The sequence below is a fragment of the Triticum urartu genome, chromosome 7 (assembly GCF_003073215.2).
Source record: "Triticum urartu cultivar G1812 chromosome 7, Tu2.1, whole genome shotgun sequence".
In the NCBI taxonomy this organism is placed as follows: Eukaryota; Viridiplantae; Streptophyta; class Magnoliopsida; order Poales; family Poaceae; genus Triticum; species Triticum urartu.
Genome location: NC_053028.1, coordinates 570,941,558 through 570,965,278, shown reverse-complemented (window position 1 = coordinate 570,965,278; position 23,721 = coordinate 570,941,558). Strand labels below are relative to the sequence as shown.

General features: G+C 45.1%; 1 pseudogene; it reads right to left on the bottom strand.

Moving 5' to 3' along the window:
* Positions 1-23,371: 23,371 nt before the first annotated feature.
* LOC125526114 lies at positions 23,372-23,510 on the bottom strand (annotated as a pseudogene).
* Positions 23,511-23,721: the final 211 nt, after the last annotated feature.

The following is a 23,721-nucleotide window of genomic DNA, read 5'->3' as shown; positions in this document are numbered from 1 at the left end:
TCAGTCCTGTTATGTGCTTCGTCCATGTAGCCCTGTAGAAAATGACATGTTTTATTTGTGTCATCTATGGGTTAGGATATTAGAGGACAACTGATATGTTACTCCCCGCTCGCACGTGACGTCTACAAAGTTATAAATATGTTTTATGTGCCCAGTCGTGGTAGAGCCTGGAATCCATGGCATACACGTTGGGTCGCCGTTGTCATTAATGTGGCTTTTTCGTACATGTTGAGGTTGGCCGACGAGTCGACAAACACATGGCCCGTGGTGCCCAATCTCGCATTTGGAACCCACCGGTGCTCATCGGTCCCAACCACTCTCGATGAGTCTTCCTATTGCATTTGCCGTGAGAACATCACGACAGTTGGCGCCCACCGTGAGACCGCACGCGGCATTGGCCGGAGTCTGATGGCGGCCAAATCCTTCGCCAAATTTTTGACGTGGTTGCCTGGGGCGTGATCCAAACAGCCCTACTTCACCGATAGTTCTATGAACTATGACAAGTCGCGACATGAGATGGTCATGAGATCAGGGGATGCAACAGGGCTTCTCATGAGGCACGATCCACATACTTGTGATGCCGTGGTGCTCCAAACACGTCTGGCGTACGCAAATGACATCGCTATCAGCACCGACCTAACGCATCTCATTGTCGCGTCTACGGGCCGTGCAAGCTGCTAAGGCCTTGGATCAAAGGGTCCAAGGCGGGACGTCCGAGCCGTTTGTAGGTCTAGCTGGCTAGACATGTGGCAATAAGTGAACATAAACCTATAATGAGCAGTACTTGTACTTATTAACTAAGTGTGAATAGTAATCTCATGTGAACAGTAATCTTTCCCGACTATGAATGTTACTATGGGTGAACAGTGCTCTACCTGACCAGTGTTTCTAAAAAATGCAAACACATTTTCTTTTTCGAGCAAACTGCGGATACACTTAAAAAATGATGGACATGCGCGCTCGTTGCCTTCCACACTATCATGGTAGACGACATGCGCACTCGTCGCCTTCCTCACTATCATGGGGCAGCATGTCGGGTAGAATGTCGACGACCTCGATGGCGTGGGCCGATGGACGGGGGTCACTTGCGAGGGCACATGCATAGAGGTGTTGTGGTTCGCTTGGAGGTGCATGGCCCGCCTCAGCGGCCGACGTCACACTCGAGATCAAGATAGCTAGGGTTGGGGAAGGAGGTGCTTCCAAGTGCCGCACCGGAGACGAAGGTGGCCTACCCGTCAGTGTCAATGGTGGAAGGTAGAGGAGAGGTGGCAAGGTGGGGATGAAGTGGGAAGGAGGAGGTGCAGCAGGGCTAGGAATTTTTTGAATGAAAAATCGAAACGGGATAGGGAAGAAAAAGGTGCAGTAGGAAGAGATAGGAAAAAGAGGTGAGATAAGCGTTGAGCGTGGGACCCGGGGCGAGATATTTCTGTAAGTGAAACCGACCAATGTAGTTGTAAGACATCTTCGCGTTATTTCTCAACAGAGGTAGTAAAAAGTTTAAAAATAAGAGAAAATCCAAAGCTCAGGTGCTTACACGTGTCACTTAGAGATGAAGCAACAACTACAATGTGAAACGCGTGTGGTGAGGACTAGCTTAGCCACTTTAATTATTGTGTGTGTGTGTGTATATATATATATGTTACTCTTCACTATGGCCAGCCTTAGACATGGAGACATAATAATATATCTTGTACTTTGTCCTGTATTGAGTTCCTCGCATTGAGCAAAGAGCACCCACATCTATTTCACTTAAAATTGATGGGAGCTAGGTCTAGAAAACACGGTATGTAGGCCCTTCAGTTGTTTGTCTTCTTATATCTAAGATGTTTCAAAGTGGTCAAACAACTTTAGTTTATGAGTAAGGGAATCTCTAACGTGGATCCTTAAACCTCCCGCGTTCATTCGGATCGAGCGGTCCGGACCTCGCAAGCCATCCAATGGCGTCCTCCATCGGTCCACGGGCCAGTCTGGACTTCCGCTTTCCCGCGAGTACCAATTTTCTTTCTTTTTTCTTGTAATTTCTGCTATTTTTCTTGTTGTTTAATTTTTCTTCCCGATTTCTTCATGTTTTTGTGTTCTTAATCTTGTATGCCCAGTTTTTTTTTATATTTTGTTATATCCATGCAATTTTTAATAATATGGAATAAACGTTTTTACAATACATGATAAATATTTTAAGTAAGGTATGAGCATTATTCAAAATATGCGTTGAACATTTCTCAAATGCGAGATGAAAATTTTCTAACATTTTGGTGAAAACTTTCAAATATACATAAACACTTTTTGATATGTGATTAACATTTTTCAGTTATGCAATTAACATTCTTCAAATACGTGATGAGCATTCTCAAATATGTGATGAACATTTGAAATGCTATAAACATTTTCGTAGGAACAACATTCTTTTCAAATTTGTGATGGACATTTTTCTAGCACGAACGTGGACATTATTTTTCCTTTTCTTTATTTTACTAATTTTAATATTTTTAACTGTGAAATAAAATGTTTCAAGAAAAAATTGCTAAATCTAGGACACGGGTCTGGCCCATTCGCTCCCGCATGTGGACATTACCCTTCCAATCTGCCGCCCTACGGTGGAATGTGAGGTCAAGTTTTTTGTTACGGCCCACCACAAATACTAAAGATGTCATTTAGTTCTCATGTCTCCATACTCAATCTTACCAAGGTTTTTCTTTTCATCTTATGTATTTATTTAACAGAGTAACCTTTGTTCAGTCCTAAACTAGCTGAGATGGTCTCCGTTTTGTCGCTCATGTTTGTCGATTTCTCTTGTCTCCAGCATACTAACATCACATATTTCAGGTTGTCCTACACGCACAAAGACCAAGCCCATTATCCTTAGTGGCATAATAGCATTCTATTTTTTTTCTTTTATGTGGTTTTACTTTGAATTGGTTATGCTTATCGGAATTCTCGTGGTTTTACCTATTACTATGAACAGAAAAATACCACAATTACAAAATTCTGTGATTTTAATCCTCTATTTATGTGTATTGCTATCATCATACATTTTAAGAACCACTGGCGGAGCTTGAAGCAAATACTCGGGCGGGCCAGGCTAAAGGAACAGTTCTTCTAAGTGGTGTTTCGTGGCCCACGAGTGGGTGTATAGTATACAAATTCTAGCGGGTTGGCGTGCCACGACACAGGTTGGCCTTAACATAGCTTCATGATTTTTAAGAACTAGATGATACCTCACATATTATTATAGAATTAAATATTTGAATTCTCAATATTGTATAGAATATAAATTTAATTCCTAAGATCGTAAACATGTGAGATTTTTCCAAGCATACAAAGACAAAATCTTAACAGAAAAAGTTAAACACATCACAATTAAGTATGATGGGATTTTAAAATCCATTTACAGCACAACAGTGCATGTTGCATGGTAGGTAGACACTTGCAATTATTTTGAGAATCCAACAGCATTTTTTTGAAAATAATTATAATAATTTTGTGATGTGAAACAACAAATACAAATACAGCAAAATGCCTCTTGGATGGTTATATATAGACCTACTCACGAAGGGAGTGGAATTGCAAGAAGCCTTCATGATTTTATCGCATGGAACTTGACAAATACAGGTATCTTTTTGATGAGATTAGCGTACCACATAGAATGGAATCGCCAATTTGGTAGTAGAATGAAAGTAAGTAATGGTATGGGTGCAACTGTTGACAATCCTATCTGGAAGACCCTTTGCACCAAGAGATGTCCATCTAAGATAAAAATTAATGTATGGAGGACTCTGAATGGAGCATTGCCATGCCGAGCTGTTTTAGCTGATAGACATATAAAAACCCTCCACAATGCCCAGCTTGCAACCTAAGCGCCAAGACCATAAAACATATGTTATTTGAGTGCAATAACACTAGTAGAAAACAGGGCTATGGTCACGGGGCACTTTTCACATTAGTCCCGGTTCAGTCACGAACCGGGACTAATGTGAGCATTTATCCCGGTTCGTACGGCTAAGGCATTAGTCCCGGTTCACCTGGGCCCTTTAGCCCCGGTTCGTGCCACGAACCGGGACTAAAGGGTGCGAGGCCCATTAGTCCCGGTTGGTGGCATCAACCGGGACTAAAGGTTAGACCTTTAGTCCCGGTTTAAGGCACGAACTGGGACTAATGGGGCTGAGACCTTTAGTCCCGGTTCGTGCCATGAACCGGTACTAAAGGTCCCATTTTCAAACTCTATCCCCCCCTGGATCGCCTTTTCAGTTTAAAAAAAAATAAAAGAAAATGATGGAAATGTCAAAAAAATAAAAGAAAATAAGTTTCCCATGTGATATGTGGTCTAGTTGTTGGGAAAATTTGCAAATGTGAATTTTGACTTTATTTGCAAAATCTCTCTGAAATTTGTAAAAATGGGCATAACTTTTGCATACTAACTCGGATGAAAAAGTTTTTTATATGAAAAATCATCTACTCGAAAAGTTACATCTGAATTTAACTGGGGGAACCTTGTTAAACATTTTCAAAATCCTCAAAAACCTAATAGAAAAAAAGTTATGGGGCTTTTAAGATCTAGAGTGAAAAAAATCAAAAAAAATTCAAACAGTGGGCAAACTGTGGTCAAACAATGGTCAAACTAATTATTCTAGAATATTAGTGTTACTAAATAATTATTTCTGTTATTTCAATTTTGGTCAAATCTGGTCAAACTGTGGTCAAACAATGGTCAAACTAATTATTCAAGAAATATTAGTGTTATTAAATAATTATTGTTTTTTAAAACAATAGTTTCAAAATAAAACTATGAAATGTGTCACTTCATGCTCAAGCAAAATTCCTGAAGGTTAATAGGATTGACATCTTAGTATTGTCAGGAAAACAACAAGTGCAGACTTGGAGCGAGGGAGAATAGAACCCGGAAGTTAAGCGTGCTCAGGCTGGGGGAGTGGGAGGATGGGTGACCGTTCGGGAAGTTAGATGATTTGGAATGATGAGGGGTGATTAGAGGATAAATTGAGAAGTGATGAGGGGTGGTGATTACAGACTAGAGGTTAAAATAATTCAGAAATTTGAAAATAAAAAAAATAAAAAAATTTCAAAAAAAATCATAAAATTTCCTTTAGTCCCGATTGGTGTTACCAACCGGGACTAAAGGTGGAGCTCCACGTGGCCGCGGCCTTTAGTCCCGGTTCTGGATTGAACCGGGACTAAAGGGATAGGCATTAGTACTGACCCTTTAGTCCCGGTTCCAGAACCGGGACTGAAGGCCCTTTTTCTACTAGTGTAAGGCCAAAGACATGTGGAGACATCGTGGTGTGGAAGACATGATTACTGAAGTTTGTAGCCATGAGGGTGCTGGGGAATCTACCTTGGAAGAATTGATATGCGCACTTGAAGAAGCAACAGTGGTTCTTGGCCAAGGAAGTTTTCGTGAAATAGTAGCAGTAACAGTTTGGTACTTGTGGTGAAAACGCCGTTGAAAGATCGTGTATGTCACCTAGAGGGGGGGTGAATAGGCGCTTTAAAATAATTACGGTTTAGGCTTGAACAAATGCGGAATAAACCTAGTGGTTAATTTGCCAAGCACAAAACCTAAAACAACTAGGCTCACCTATGTGCACCAACAACTTATGCTAAGCAAGATAAGCAACTACGTGATAGCAAGATATATGACAAAGAACAATATGGCTATCACAAAGTAAAGTGCATAAGTAAAGGGCTCGGGTAAGAGATAACCGAGGCACGCGGAGACGACAATGTATCCCGAAGTTCACACCCTTGCGGATGCTAATCTCCATTTGGAGCGGTGTGGAGGCACAATGCTCCCCAAGAAGCCACTAGGGCCACCGTAATCTCCTCACGCCCTCGTACAATGCAAGATGCCGTGATTCCACTAAGGGACCCTTGAGGGCGGTCATCGAACCCGTACAAATGGCAACCCTTGGGGGCGGTCACCGAACCCGTACACTTTGGCAACCCTTGGGGGCGGTCACCGGTACCCGTCAAATTGCTCGGGGCGATCTCCACAACCTAATTGGAGACCTCGACGCTTTCCCGGAGCTTTACACCACAATGATTGAGCTCCGAACACCACCAACCGTCTAGGGCGCCCAAGCACCCAAGAGGAACAAGCTCAAGGGTACCAAGCACCCAAGAGTAATAAGCTTCTTAAACTTCACTTCCACGTATCAACGTGGAGAACTCAAATCTATGCACCAAATGCAATGACAAGGGCACACGGAGTGCCCAAGTCCTTCTCTCCCAAATCCCACCAAAGCAACTAATGCTAGGGAGGAAAATGAGAGGAAGAACAAGAAGAAGAACACCAAGAACTCCAAGATCTAGATCCAAGGGGTTCCCCTCACATAGAGGAGAAAGTGATTGATGGAAATGTGGATCTAGATCTCCTCTCTCTTTTCCCTCAAAAACTAGCGAGAATCCATGGAGGGATTGAGAGTTAGGAAGCTCAAAGAAGGTCAACAATGGGGGCAAAAACGAGCTCAAGAGATTAGGTTCATTGGGGAAGAAGACCCCCTTTTATAGGGGGGGGGGGAAATCCAACCGTTATGTGCTCAGCCCGCACACGAGCAGTACTACCGCTCCTGGTCCCGGTACAACCGGGACTCACAGTATACGTGCAGAACCCTACCAGACGGTACAACCGGGCGACCAGGCGGTAGCACCGGTTGAGAAGAACAACCGGACCAACCGCCCAGCCACAGCTCAACCACCGCATAGGAACAGAAGGGAGTCACCCCTGAGTGCGGTAGTTGAGCGGAATCGGGCCGGTGCAACCGCATGGCCTTGAGCGCTCGGGCGGCTAAGTCCTGAGCGGTAGAACCGCTCCGGACACCGGTGGTACCGGTACGACCGGACCAACCGGGCCACCACCGCCCGAGTACCGCATCAAAACAGAGGCCTGACCGGTACTTGGGCGGTGCCTGGCCGGAACAACCGCCCAAGTCTTTGCTGGGCAAGTTGGCGGTACCACCGCCCGGAAGCAGCGGTACAACGGCTGAGAGCTCCAAGCGGTACTACCGCTGGGGCTCGCGGTACTACCGCTGGGACCAGACAAAAACCACTTCCAAGAAAACAAGAACTGCCATAACTTCTGCATACGTGTCTTCTCTCAAGAAAAGAAGAAAATAAACTATCACTATGTGTCACCCACTAGTGGTTGGGGCGCGCCCGTGGCGCGCCGCCTGAGCGAAAGCTCAGCGGTGCCAGATGGGATAGCGCCCCTTTCACTTTCCTGTTTGGGCCATGCATGACACATGTTTATGCGATGGTTTCTTACAACGCAAAAAGTTGACACCGAGGAAAATGAATCTTAAGAGACCTAGGACAAATATTAAAAAACAAGATTAGAGCAGTTGAGTTGTGTCCTTTCATAACTAATCCTAGCAGATCTTTCACAAGGTAAAATGAAGACGAATAATCTAAAAGCTAGCACAAGTTACCCGGGAAGTATTCAAGGCACGACTGCCCCTAAACTCGCTGCCCTCGGCCAGGCCTTGCGTGAACCCGCTGCTTCGCTCCACCTCCACTCTGAGCAATCGTTGCAGCCAACAAGTGTGGCTCCTCCTCCGCTGTCGCAAACGCCCAACCCTCTCTCCAAGGCCACCGCCCCCTGCTTCCTCCTCACACTCTAGGGCGTGAGTTGGGAGCTCCTCTCCCATATCAATACACACCCTGACTAATCTGTAGATAACAAAATAATACCCCATAGCAATGCACATAATCTATGTGTAAATCATCAAGTTTACGGCATCATTGTGAACCCACCTAGTTTTCAGCTCGCCAAACAGTCATCACAATTCATGCAGGCATAATGATGAGCAAAGACAGAAAGGAATCCAAGCAGATAATGAATCCTGTGACAATTAGCTGCAGGATTGATCACAATCAAATATCTCTCTGTTATTGCAGAACATGCTACATCTAGAGTTACTAAACTGAATCATTTAGCTATCTTTTGAATGCGGTAATCGAATTCATCCTTTTGAAGGTTCAAAGGAATTGTCTAATACATTATTTTTGTTAATTTATTAAGTACTCCCATAATCATACCACTTGTATCTATCCTTATCTTAACAAGGATATGAATTTAATCATATTCATTTCAGTTAAAATATGTGGTGATAACATGGTTCCAGAAATATTACAGTAACTGATGTTGGGGAACGTAGTAGAATTTTAAAATTTTCTACGCATAACCAAGATCAATCTATGGAGTCATCTAGCAACGAGGGAGAGAGGAGTGCATCTACATACCCTTGTAGATCATGAGCGGAAGCGTTCAAGAGAACGGGGTTGATGGAGTCGTACTCGACATGATCCGAATCACCGAAGATCCTAGCGCCGAACGGACGGCACCTCCGCGTTCAACACACGTACGGAGAGAGGATGTCTCCCGCGCCTTGATCCAGCAAGAAGGAGGGACAGGTTGAGGAAGAGGGCTCCAACAGCAGCACGACGGCGTGGTGGTGGTGAAGCTGCAGTACTCCGGCAGGGCTTCGCCAAGCTCTTATGGAGGAGGAGAGGTGTTGGGGAGGGGAGGGGCTGCGCCTTGGATGTTCTATGCAACTCTCCCCTCCCCCTCTATTTATAGGGGAAGGGGGCCGGCCCCCTCTAGATGAGATCTAGAGGGGGGGCGGCGGCCAAGGGGAGGGGGGCTTGCCCCCCAAGCAAGGGGGCGCCCCCTTAGGGTTTCCCCCCAACCCTAGGCGCATGGGCCCTAGGGGGGGTGTGGCGCCCCAGCCCACTTGGGCTGGTTCCCTTCTCCATACAGCCCATAAGGCCCTCCGGAAGAGGTGGCCCCTCCCGGTGGACCCCCGGAACCCCTCCGGTGGCCCCGGTACAATACCAATATGCCCCCGAACATTTTCGGCGACCGTATGACAACTTCCCATATATAAATCTTTACCTCCGGACCATTCCGGAACTCCTCGTGACGTCCGGGATCTCATCCGGGACTCCGAACAACATTCGGTAACCACATACAAGTCTTCCTAACAACCCTAGCGTCACCGAACCTTAAGTGTGTAGACCCTACGGGTTCGGGAGACATGCACACATGACCGAGACGACTCTCCGGTCAATAACCAACAGCGGGATCTGGATACCCATGTTGGCTCCCACATGCTCCACGATGATCTCATCGGATGAACCACGATGTCGAGGATTCAATCAATCCGTATACAATTCCCTTTGTCAATCGGTACGTTACTTGCCCGAGACTCAATCGTCGGTATCCCAATAGCTTGTTCAGTCTCGTTACCGGCAAGTCACTTTACTCGTACCGTAATGCATGATCCCGTGATCAACAACTTGATCACATTGAGCTCATTATGATGATGCATTATCGAGTGGGCCCAGAGATACCTCTCCATCATACGGAGTGACAAATCCCAGTCTCAATTCGTGCCAACCCAACAGACACTTTCGGAGATACCTGTGATGTACCTTTATAGTCACCCAGTTACGTTGTGACGTTTGGCACACCCAAGGCACTCCTACGGTATCCGGGAGTTGCACAATCTCATGGTCTAAGGATATGATACTTGACATTCAGAAAAGCTACAGCAAACGAATTACACGACCTTTGAGCTATGCTTAGGATTGGGTCTTGTCCATCACATCATTCTCCTAACGATGTGATCCCGTTATCAATGACATCCAATGTCCATAGTCAGGAAACCATGACTATCTTTTGATCAACGAGCTAGTCAACTAGAGGCTCACTAGTGACGTGTTGTGGTCTATGTATTCACACATGTATTATGATTTCCGGATAACACAATTATAGCATGAACAATAGACAATTATCATGAACAAAGAAATATAATAATAACCATTTTATTATTGCCTCTAGGGCATATTTCCAACAGTCTCCCACTTTCACTAGAGTCAATATTCTAGTTACATTGTGATGAATCGAACGCCCATGCAGTTCTGGTGTTGATCATGTTTTGCTCTAGGGAGAGGTTTAGTCAACGGATCTGCTACATTCAGGTCCGTATGTACTTTACAAATCTCTATGTCTCCATTTTGAACACTTTCACAAATGGAGTTGAAGCGACGCTTGATATGCCTGGTCTTCCAGTGAAACCTGGGCTCCTTGGCAAGGGCAATAGCTCCAGTGTTGTCACAGAAGAGAGTCATCGGTCCCGACGCATTGGGTATGACTCCTAGGTCGGTAATGAACTCCTTCACCCAGACTGCTTCTTGTGCTGCCTCCGAGGCTACCATGTACTCCGCTTCACATGTAGATCACGCCACAACGCTTTGCTTACAACTGCACCAGCTTATTGCCCCACCATTCAAAATATACACGTATCCGGTTTGTGACTTAGAGTCATCCAGATCTGTGTCGAAGCCAGCATCGACGTAACCCTTTACGACGAGCTCTTCGTCACCTCCATAAACGAGAAACATTTGCTTAGTTTTTTTCAGGTACTTCAGGATATTCTTGACCGCTGTCCAGTGTTCCATGCCGGCATTACTTTGGTACCTTCCTACCAAACTTACAGCAAGGTTTACATCAGGTCTGGTACACAGCATAGCATACATGATAGACCCTATGGCCGAGGCATAGGGGACGACACTCATCTTTTCTCTATCTTCTGCCGTGGTCGGGCATTGAGCCATGCTCAATCTCGTACCTTGCAATACAGGCAAGAACCCCTTCTTTGACTGATCCATTTTGAACTTCTTCATTATCTTGTCAAGGTACGTACTCTGTGAAAGACCAATGAGGCGTCTCGATCTATCTCTATAGATCTTGATGCCTAATATATAAGCAGCTTCTCCAAGGTCCTTCATTGAAAAACACTTGTTCAAGTAGGCCTTTATGCTTTCCAAGAATTCTATATCATTTCCCATCAACAGTATGTCATCCACATACAATATGAGAAATGCTACAGAGCTCCCACTCACTTTCTTGTAAATGCAGGCTTCTCCATAAGTCTGCATAAACCCAAACGCTTTGATCATCTCATAAAAACGAATGTTCCAACTCCGAGATGCTTGCACCAGCCCATAAATCGAGCGTTGGAGCTTGCACACCTTGTCAGCATTCTTAGGATCGACAAAACCTTCTGGCTCCATCATATACAATTCTTCCTTAAGGAAACCATTAAGGAATGCCGTTTTGACGTCCATTTGCCATATCTCATAATCATAGAATGCGACAATTGCTAACATGATTCGGACGGACTTCAGCTTCGCTACTGGTGAGAAAGTCTCATCATAGTCAACCCCTTGAACTTGTCGATAACCCTTAGCGACAAGCCGAGCTTTATAGATGGTCACATTACCATCCGCGTCTGTCTTCTTCTTAAAGATCCATTTATTTTCTATGGCTCGCCGATCAACGGGCAAGTCAGTCAAAGTCCATACTTCGTTTTCATACATGGATCCTATCTTGGATTTCATGGCTTCCAGCCATTTGTCAGAATCCGGGCCCGCCATCGCTTCTTCATAGTTCGAAGGTTCACCGTTGTCTAACAACATGATTTCCAAGACAGGGTTGCCGTACCACTCTGGTGCAGAACGTGTCCTTGTGGACCTACGAAGTTCAGTAGCAACTTGATCTGAAGTTTCATGATCATCATCATCAACTTCCTCTCTAGTCGGTGCAGGCACCTCAGGAACATTTTCTTGAGCTACGCCACTTACCGGTTCAAGAGGTAATACTTCATCAAGTTCCACTTTCCTCCCACTTATTTCTTTCGAGAGAAACTCTTTCTCTAGAAAGGACCCATTCTTGGCAACAAAGATCTTGCCTTCGGATCTGAGGTAGAAGGTATACCCAACAGTTTCTTTAGGGTATCCTATGAAGACGCATTTTTCCGACTTGGGTTCGAGCTTTTCAGGTTGAAGTTTCTTGACATAAGCATCACATCCCCAAACTTTTAGAAACGACAGCTTAGGTTTCTTCCCAAACCATAATTCATACAGTGTCATCTCAACGGATTTTGACGGAGCCCTATTTAAAGTGAATGCGGCAGTCTCTAAGGCATAGCCCCAAAATGACAGCGGTAAATCGGTAAGAGACATCATAGATCGCACCATATCTAATAGAGTGCGATTACGATGTTCGGACACACCATTACGCTGAGGTGTTCCAGGCGGCGTGAGTTGTGAAACTATTCCACATTTTCTTAAGTGTGTGCCAAATTCGTGACTCAAGTATTCTCCCCCACGATCTGATCGCAAGAACTTGATTTTCCTGTCACGTTGATTCTCAGCCTCACTCTGAAATTCCTTGAACTTTTCAAAGGTCTCAGACTTGTGTTTCATTAAGTAGACATACCCATATCTACTCAAGTCATCAGTGAGGGTGAGAACATAACGATAGCCACCGCGAGCCTCAACACTCATTGGACCGCACACATCAGTATGTATGATTTCCAATAAGTTGGTTGCTCACTCCATTGTTCCTGAGAATGGAGTCTTGGTCATTTTATCCATGAGGCAAGGTTCGCACGTGTCAAATGATTCGTAATCAAGAGACTCTAAAAGTCCATCTGCATGGAGCTTCTTCATGCGTTTGACACCTATGTGACCAAGGCGGCAGTGCCACAAGTATGTGGGACTATCATTATCAACCTTACATCTTTTGGTATTCACACTATGAATATGTGTAGCATTACGCTCGAGATTCATTAAGAATAAACCATTCACCATTGGAGCATGACCATAAAACATATCTCTCATATAAATAGAACAACCATTATTCTCGGATTTAAATGAGTAGCCATCTTGAATTAAACGAGATCCTGATACAATGTTCATGCTCAAAGCTGGCACTAAATAACAATTATTGAGGTTTAAAACTAATCTCATAGGTAAATGTAGAGGTAGCGTGCCGACGGCGATCACATCGACCTTGGAACCATTCCCGACGCGCATCGTCACCTCGTCCTTCGCCAGTCTCCGCTTATTCCGCAGCTCCTGCTTTGAGTTACAAATGTGAGCAACCGCACTGGTATCAAATACCCAGGAGCTACTACGAGTACTGGTAAGGTACACATCAATTACATGTATATCACATATACCTTTAGTGTTGCCGGCCTTCTTATCCGCTAAGTATTTGGGGCAGTTCCGCTTCCAGTGACCACTTCCCTTGCAATAAAAACACTCAGTCTCAGGCTTGGGTCCATTCTTTGGCTTCTTCCCGGCAGCTTGCTTACCGGGCGCGGCAACTCCCTTGCCGTCCTTCTTGAAGTTCTTCTTACCGTTGCCTTTCTTGAACTTAGTGGTTTTATTCACCATCAACACTTGATGTTCCTTTTTGATTTCCACCTCTGCTGATTTCAGCATTGAATATACCTCAGGAATGGTCTTTTCCATCCCCTGCATATTGAAGTTCATCACAAAGCTCTTATACCTCGGTGGGAGCGACTGAAGGATTCTGTCAATGACTGCGTCATCCGGGAGATTAACTCCCAGCTGAGTCAAGCGGTTATGCAACCCAGACATTTTGAGTATGTGCTCACTGACATAACTATTTTTCTCCATCTTACAGCTGAAGAACTTGTCGGAGACTTCATATCTTTTGACCCGGGCATGAGCTTGGAAAACCATTTTTAGCTCTTCGAACATCTCATATGCTCCGTGTCTCTCAAAACGCTTTTGGAGCCCCGGTTCTAAGCTGTAAAGCATGCCGCACTGAACTAGGGAGTAATCATCGGCACGTGATTACCAAGCGTTCATAACGTCTTGGATCTCTAGGGCAGGTGCGTTACCTAGCGGTGCTTCTAGGACATAATCTTTCTTGGCAGCTATGAGGATGATCCTCAGGTTCTGGACCCAGTCCGTATAGTTGCTGCCATCGTCTTTCAGCTTGGTTTTCTCTAGGAACGCGTTGAAGTTGAGGACAACATGGGCCATTTGATCTACAAGACATATTGTAAAGATTTTAGACTAAGTTCATGATAATTAAGTTCATCTAATCAAATTACTCAATGAACTCCCACTCAGATAGACATCCCTCTAGTCATCTAAGTGAAACATGATCCGAGTTAACTAGGCCGTGTCCGATCATCACGTGAGACGGACTAGCCAACATCGGTGAACATTTTCATGTTGATCGTATCTTCTATACGACTCATGCTCGACCTTTCGGTCTTCCGTGTTCCGAGGCCATGTCTGTACATGCTAGGCTCGTCAAGTCAACCTAAGTGTATTGCATGTGTAAATCTGTCTTACACCCGTTGTATTTGAACATTAGAATCTATCACACCCGATCATCACGTGGTGCTTCGAAACAACGAACCTTCGCAACGGTGCACAGTTAGGGGGAAGACTTTCTTGAAATTATTACGAGGGATCATCTTATTTAAGCTACCGTCGTTCCAAGCAAATAAGATGTAAAACATGATAAACATCACATGCAATCAAACAGTGACATGATATGGCCAATATCATTTGCTCCTTTTGATCTCCATCTTCGGGGCTCCATGATCATCGTTGTCACCGGCATGACACCATGATCTCCATCATCATGATCTCCATCATCGTGTCTTCTTGAAGTTGTCTCGTCATCTATTACTTCTACTACTATGGCTAACGCTTTAGCAATAAAGTAAAGTAATTACATGACGTTTATGTTGACACGCAGGTCATAAATAAATAAAGACAACTCCTATGGCTCCTGCCGGTTGTCATACTCATCAACATGCAAGTCGTGATTCCTATTACAAGAACATGATCATCTCATACATCACATATATCATTCATCACATCCTTTGGCCATATCACATCACAAAACACTTGCTGCAAAAGCAAGTTAGACGTCCTCTAATTGTTGTTGCAAGTTTTTACGTGGCTGCTATAGGTTTCTAGCAAGAACGTTTCTTACCTACGCCAAAACCACAACGTGAATTGCCAATTTCTATTTACCCTTCATAAGGACCCTGTTCATCGAATCCGATCCGACTAAAGTGGGAGAGACAGACACCCGCCAGCCACCTTATGCATCTAGTGCATGTCAGTCGGTGGAACCGGTCTCACGTAAGCGTACGTGTAAGGTTGGTCCGGGCCGCTTCATTCCACAATGCCGCTGAATCAAGATAAGACTAGTAACGGCAAGATAATTGACAATATCAACGCCCACAACTGCTTTGTGTTCTACTCGTGCATAGTAACTACGCATAGACCTAGCTCATGATGCCACTGTTGGGGAACGTAGCAGAATTTTAAAATTTTCTACGCATCACCAAGATCAATCTATGGAGTCATCTAGCAACGAGGGAGAGAGGAGTGCATCTACATACCCTTGTAGATCACGAGCGGAAGCGTTCAAGAGAACGGGGTTGATGGAGTCGTACTCGACGTGATCCGAATCACCGAAGATCCTAGCGCTGAACGGACGGCACCTCCGCGTTCAACACACGCACAGAGCGAGGACATCTCCCGCGCCTTGATCCAGCAAGGAGGAGGGAGAGGTTGAGGAAGAGGGCTCCAACGGCAGCACGATGGCGTGGTGGTGGTGAAGCTGCAGTACTCCAGCAGGGCTTCGCCAAGCTCTTATGGAGGAGGAGAGGTGTTGGGGAGGGGAGGGGCTGCGCCTTGGATGTTCTATGCAGCCCTCCCCTCACCCCTCTATTTATAGGGGAAGGGGGAAGGGGGAAGGGGTCCGGCGGGGCCAAGGGGAGGGGGGCTTGCCCCCCAAGCAAGGGTGCGCACCCCTTAGGGTTTCCCCCCAACCCTAGGCGCATGGGCCCTAGGGGGGTGTGGCGCCCAGCCCACTTGGGCTTGTTCCCTTCTCCATACAGCCCATAAGGCCCTCCGGAAGAGGTGGCCCCTCCCGGTGGACCCCCGGAACCCCTCCGGTGGCCCCGGTACAATACCAATATGCCCCCGAACATTTCCGGCGACCGTATGACAACTTCCCATATATAAATCTTTACGTCCGGACCATTCCGGAACTCCTCGTGACGTCCGGGATCTCATCCGGGACTCCGAACAACATTCAGTAACCACATACAAGTCTTCCTAACAACCCTAGCATCACCGAACCTTAAGTGTGTAGACCCTACGGGTTCGGGAGACATGCAGACATGACCGAGACGACTCTCCGGTCAATAACCAACAGCGGGATCTAGATACCCATGTTGGCTCCCACATGCTCCACGATGATCTCATCGGATGAACCACGATGTCGAGGATTCAATCAATCCGTATACAATTCCCTTTGTCAATCGGTACGTTACTTTCCCGAGACTCGATCGTCGGTATCCCAATACCTTGTTCAGTCTCGTTACTGGCAAGTCACTTTACTCGTACTGTAATGCATGATCCCGTGATCAACCACTTGATCACATTGAGCTCATTATGATGATGCATTACCGAGTGGACCCAGAGATACCTCTCCGTCATATGGAGTGACAAATCCCAGTCTCGATTCGTGCCAACCCAACAGACACTTTCGGAGATACCTATGATGTACCTTTATAGTCACCCGGTTACGTTGTGATGTTTGGCACACCCAAGGCACTCGTACGATATCCGGGAGTTGCACAATATCATGGTCTAAGGATATGATACTTGACATTCAGAAAAGCTACAGCAAACGAACTACATGATCTTTGAGCTATGCTTAGGATTGGGTCTTGTCCATCACATCATTCTCCTAATGATGTGATCCCGTTATCAATGACATCCAATGTCCATAGTCAGGAAACCATGACTATCTTTTGATCAACGAGCTAGTCAACTAGAGGCTCACTAGGGACGTGTTGTGGTCTATGTATTCACACATGTATTATGATTTCCGGATAACACAATTATAGCATGAACAATAGGCAATTATCATGAACAAAGAAATATAATAATAACCATTTTATTATTGCCTCTAGGGCATATTTCCAACAACTGATGCATATTGGATTTATCTCCAGCAATGCTGGCAAACTATTCCAAATAGTTTAGAATGGCCTAAAATTTGAAATAATTAGAATGACCCTAAAATAATAATAAAAATATCAAATATATAGGGTACAAAGAAGGGAACATGTTTGCAAGTGAGATATGAAGTATCTAAATGGTGAATTGTTACGGTGCTCGATTTCTACAGTATCACATAGTTGAAAAGAGGTGTAAACACATACATTGAACTAATTCAGTGTGCAATAGGAAATATGACTAAAAGTGGTTTTCATCTATGGCCACTACAAAACAACAATTGTTAGGAGCTGGACAGTTAAAAAGAAATGCAAATCCACATGCTGGTAATGGTATCTTTTAAAGGTTTTCATAAAAAATAAATGAACAGAGTACCTCAGCGGTTTTAATTATTTGGTTCGACTTTCTGACCTACTATTTCCACCCATTTGTATGCCGGTTATGATATCTTTTAAAAGTTTCCATACAAAAATGAGCAAAGTACCTCACTGGTTTTAATTATTTGGTTCGACTTTCTAAGTTACTATTTCCACCCATTTGTATCGTCTTGCACAAGTCGTTTGATGAGCTTATGGAGAATCAGTGCATCCTTATTTTCTTACTTAGAAAATGCAGGTTATGATATGATTATCTTCAGGTTTTCTGACAATCTTTTATATGTTCCAACTAAAACCATGGTGCCAGTCTCATGATCCTCCAAATTTGGCCGGGCGCAAAATCAGTGAACTTATAATCAACACTAATGAAACAACGTCACAACATGAAAGAGATGTGCAAAAAACTAAAATACTATGTGCTGAAATCTAAACGAACAAAAAATCTATACCTCTAAGCATTTTGTTGTTCTCCTTGATGTACTTGTCCCAGTCCAACGACTCGTCCTTCTCCAGTTTCTTCACAACACCATTCGCCTTCCGTTGAGGTAAAGCTTATGAAATGTCAGATGGTCCAATTCAGATGATATTGACAAACTACGACATGTTAATTCCATATAAGAAAATGCTACTGGTTGTAGGAACCAAATTGCAGTACCAAACTCTCACCTAGATTCGAGATCATTAGATGAGATAAATCACAAGAACGGAAATTTATAACACAGCATCAACAAAATTTTGTAGCAACAGAGCCTACACATGTATATCATGAAAACAGAAGCAAATCACCTCAGGCCATCTTCTTATAGGTACTTGCAGACCCATCACTCCTCCCTGTCTTCTTCTCGATTTTATAGCTGACCCTGCTCACCAAATAGCGGCCATACCTTTGATTTTAGTATCTTATCAAATTATTGCAAAGTACTAACGATCTATACCAGATACAGAACCAGTCTATTTATGAACATATAGAAGTAGACGGTTACCTTATTTTTCCCTCAAGATCACCGGGGAGGGACGGTGACAAGAAAGTCTTCAAGGATGCCTAAATATATTAACACAACAACAGTTCAATTTCTGTAAGTGAAACAATCAAAAAGCTCAGTGTGTAAGCCTAATTAATCTAGTCACAATATGTAACCAGAAGTCGTTATCTGCACAAAATAGAGAGGCACACTTTCTTCAGGTCCAATTTTCATAAATTAGTTCTTAGTAATTATATAATGCCATGAATTTAACTAAAGTAAAACCAAGCATGTATGTGCTCGGACTATCATAAGTGCCATTAAAAACCAAAGTGTACATTGCTCCAGGTTTGCTAGGGAGACAGGCACAAGGGACAAAGGATGTGCAGCTGAAACATGTTGCAGTTTGCTTCAGTCTCCCTCTCAAGGACCAACCTAGAAACATATTCTGCAAACCTCTGTGGCTCCTCCATGTCAAGCTTTCCACCTATATTTGACAAGCACCTAGAAAGATGGAATTGACATCAGCCATAAATCATAAATTCTAGGCAAAGAAAAGAGAACTACGAATAAGCCAGTGTTGTCACATTCAGTTTGACAGTACACATAACCTTTAAAATCATCAGGGAATAAGTAACAGAATATGGCTACCTTCAAGAAACTGGAAGAAAAGAATTGTACTCTTGAATATAACAACACAACAGAACTTCAGTTAGAGATAATAATGCCCAAACAAGCACACCTTTCGACATACCATTTCATACACCATCATTAACATTTCCCTTTAAGAACTCCAATGCCTTCAAGGACAAAAGGATGTGAGAAAGGCTGGGAACGTCGTGCCTTTGCCAGGGCCGACGGCTTCGTGTTTATATGCAGGGTCGCGACCTCCCTGATAGCGTACAAGTTGTTGGGATTACAAACTTGGAGAACAAGAGATAGACTAAGAGATAGATATCTAGTTTAACAGGAAAATAAACCATAACAGATTCCTAGTCTATCCTACGCTAGGAGCTTCGGTTGTTAATCCCTTGGCGCATATGATGAGGGCTGTCACATTGTCTAACACCCTCCCTTAATCACAACTTCGCAAGTTGAGATTACGCTTGAATTCTTCAAGATTTCTTGTAGGTAAAGCCTTGGTGAAGCCATCTGCAACCTGGTCCTTTGAATGCACAAAACGAATTTCCAATTGTTTATTAGCAACACGTTCTCTTACAAAATGGAAATCTATCTTGTCCTTGCATGAAAGACCGGATTAGCAACACGTTTTCATGCTATTTTGTCCTTGCATGAAAGACCGGATTAGCAGACAAATAGGTGGCACCAAGATTGTCACACCATAAACAAGGAGCCTGAATGTGTTTTATACCAAGTTCTCTTAACATGGACTGAACCCAAATGATCTCTGCTGTGGCATTTGCCAGTGCCTTATATTCAGCCTCTGTACTCGACCTTGATACAGTTGCCTGTTTCCTTGCACACCATGATATAAGGTTGGGTCCAAAAAATACTGCAAACCCACCAATAGAGCGTCTATCATCTAGACAGCCTGCCCAGTCTGAGTCAGAAAAAGCACTGACAAGTGTAGATGAGGACTTGCTGAATGTGAGACCAAGATTCATAGTATGCTTTACATATCTCACAATACGCTTTGCAGCACTCCAATGAACTGTGGTAGGTGCATGAAGAAACTGGCATACTTTGTTAACAGCAAAGGAAATGTCAGGTCTTGTCAGAGTAAGATATTGAAGTGCTCCTACTAAAATTCTATACCTGGTACTGTCCTCTTGATTCAAAGGATCTCCTTCTGTAAGAGACAATTTTTCTGTGCTAGACAAGGGAGTTGGAACAGGCTTACACCCTTGCAAACCAACCCTTCTTACCAAATCATTGGCATATTTTTCTTGGGAGAGATGAAGACCATCCTCAAGTTTTCTTACTTCAATTCCTAAGAAGAAGTGCAAGTTACCCAAATCCTTGAGAGCAAACTCAGCACTCAGATCCTTCAACAATCCTGCCACTGCCTCATCAGATGAACTAGTGACAATAATATCATCAACATAGATAAGCACAAATATAGATGTATTTGCCTTTCTATAAATAAATAGTGAGGTATCTGATTTTGATGGAACAAATCCAAGTGCTTGTAACTTTTGACTGAGACGTGAATACCATGCTCGGGGTGCCTGCTTCAGTCCGTAAAGAGCTTTATCAAGTTTACAAACATGAAAGGGTGAGTTTTTATCGACGAACCCGGGAGGTTGTTTCATGTATACTTCCTCTTCCAGAACACCATGAAGGAACGCGTTCTGTACATCTAGCTGTCTGAGACTCTAGCCCCTGGAAACAGCAATAGATAGCACAAGACGAATAGTAGCAGCCTTGACAACAGGGCTAAAGGTATCTTCATAGTCGATGCCATATCGCTGTTTGTAACCCTTAGCCACAAGTCTGGCTTTATACCGATCAATGGTTCCATCAGACTTCCTTTTAATTCTGTAGACCCACTTGCAGTCAATTAAATTTTTACCTCGTGGCGGGGGAGCCAAATGCCACGTTTTGTTCCTCTGAAGCGCCGCATGTTCTTCTTCCATAGCTTTCCTCCACCGTGCATCTCCTAGGGCCTCATCCAGGGTGCGTGGTTCACCTGTGTAGCATGCAAGACCAAACTTGGTTTTATAATTTATAGGTTGAAGCACTCCCTTTTGTAGACGCGTGCGTGGAAGGCGTGGAGAAGAAACGGGCACAGAAGATCCAGGCGAATCTGCATCAGCCGATCCCGAGGCGGATTCTTCTGGTGTTGCAGCCGCATCGATTTCGGTGGGATTTTCTGCGGCTGCTGTAGACGACGGAGCGGGCGCTAGAGGCACAGAAGATCCCGCACCAGCTCCTGTGGCCGCGACAGAATCGGCCTTGGATCGCGCGCCTGGGCCCCTGGCCGAATCAGTGCCGAGTCCCATGCTGATTTGCTGGCGGCAAGCGTAACAGCGAGGCCCGCTCGCGGGCCAGCGGCCCCGGCCTGCCGCGTGGGGGAGCCAGGTTGGTGCGGGCCTGGCGGAGCGTCTGGGCCGGTCGATGGCGACCACATGGCGGCTGCGGAGTCGTCGCTGCGGCCCCTGGTAGGTGCGCGTGCGGGCGACACGTTTCCTGGGTTGCCGCCGTCCTGCTGCCGCACGGATCCCGGGGCAGATCCGCTGCCAAACTGCTGTTGCGCCGATCCCGAGGAGGATATGTCCCCCAGGGTTTGACACATAAAATGTCGTTTGTTTGGATTGATTTCTGCATCATTTTCGACGATTTCTTCACTGTTTTCTTCGTCTGCTGCTGTATCTGCATCATCATAGGACTCATGCACAGGGTTATGAGGATTAGTCAACGTATGATCATCACAATTATTCCCCCCCCCCCATGATCAATACCGGAGAGATGCGATGGAAGAAGGAGAATTTCTTTCCTAAGGAGTGCACCAGCATTGGGATGAAGATCAGCAAAAGGAAATTTGGTTTCATCAAACACGACATCGCGTGAGATGTAGACACGTCCGGTGGAGACATCGAGGCACTTGACTCCTTTGTGTTGTGCACTGTATCCGATGAAAACACATTGTTTAGATCGATACATGAGCTTGCGGTTGTTGTATGGTCTAAGATTGGGCCAACAAGCGCAGCCAAACACATGAAGAGAATTGTAGTCTGGCTTGACATGGAGGAGTCTTTCAGTGGGGGTGTCATTATTAATGACACGACTAGGCAACATGTTTATGAGGTGAACTGCCGTAAGGAACGCTTCGTCCCAAAACTTAAGCGGCATGGATGCTCTTGCTAGAAGAGTGAGGCCAACTTCTACGATGTGCCTGTGTTTGCGTTCGGCTGACCCATTCTGTTGATGGGCATGTGGACACGACACATGATGAAATATGCCAAGGTTTTGGAAAAATGAGTTTAGCTTCTCATATTCGCCCCCCCCAATCAGAATGGAGGGCGATGATTTTGGTGTCAAATTTCCGTTCAACAAGAGCTTGGAAGTTAAGAAACACTTGAAACACGTCGGGTCTTTTCTTGAGAAGATAGATCCAAGAGAATTTGCTAAAATCATCGATGAAACTCACGTAATATGTATGTCTACCAACAGAAGTAGGGGCAGGTCCCCAAACATCAGAAAAAATGAGTTGTAGTGGTTTGGTAGAAATACTAGTAGAAATTGGATACGGTAACTGATGACTTTTAGCTTTCTGACATGAATCACAAATTGTTTTGACATCACGCTCTCCAACATATGAGAGTTTATTCTTCCTAAGCAAACGTTCAACTAAAGGAAAAGCTGCATGCCCTAATCGATCGTGCCACCGTGTTGAAGATAGCTTGGTGGCACTAAAAACCTGTTTATTGGATCTTCTAATCTCCGGAATCAAAGGGTAGAGCCCACGAACGCATCTACCTCGATAGAGCACTTTCTTCGTTGCCTGATCCTTGATCAAAAAATAAAAGGGGTGAAACTCAAGGAAGACATGATTATCGATAGCAATACGATGAACGGAGAGAAGATTTTTGTTAGCACTAGGGACATGCAAAATTTTCCCAAGGTGAATTTTCCTATGAGGGGTATTAATGATTGTGTGACCAACGTGACGAATCTTCATACCTTCTCCACTGGCAGTGTGGATGTGGTCCTTGCCGCGGTACTTCTCACGCATGGTCACCTTCTCGAGTTCACCGATGATGTGGTTGGTTGCGCCGCTGTCCACATACCAGTTTGTGTCCACTCCATATGAGCCATCAGCAGCCCCGACCACCTTCTCATCTGAGGATGAGTCACCGTCATCATCATACCTGTACCAGCAGTCTTTCGCTGTGTGGCCAGGTTTACCACAGATCTGACAACGTGCGGCGTCGGGACGCTTGTTGGAGGAGTTACGGCGGCCGCCCCTGTTGTTGGTGTAGGAGGGCCGGCCACCATTGCCGCGAGAGTCGCCGCGGTCGCCGTGATCACTGCGGTCGCCACGGGTGTTGTTGTTGTTCCCCTTGCTGCGGGTTGGCCCGCGGTAGCGTGAGCCGCCACCTCGGCCGCGCATGGCGGCGTTGGCGGAGGACTTGAAGCCGCCGCCACCTGAGTTTGTGCCCTGGAACAGCGCCACCCTTTGATCGAAGTTGCTCATCTGAGCATACAGTTCATCAAGGGTGACGGGCTGAGTGCGGGCGTCGAGGGCGGAGACGAGGGGTTGATACTCCATGTCGAGGCCGGCCATGATGTAGGAGATGAGCTCGTCGTCGTCGAGTGGCTTGCCTGCAGAAGCAAGCTCGTCGGCAAGGGAGCGCATGTGCGCGAAGAAGGCCGCTACCGACTGGTTTCCCTTCTGTGCGTTCGCAAGTGCGACGCGGATGTTGTTGATGCGGGACAGCGACTGAGACAAAAACATGTTCGCCAGCACTGTCCAGAGCTCGTGTGCATGGCAGATCGAGGTCACCTGCACGAGTACCTCCTTGGAAAGA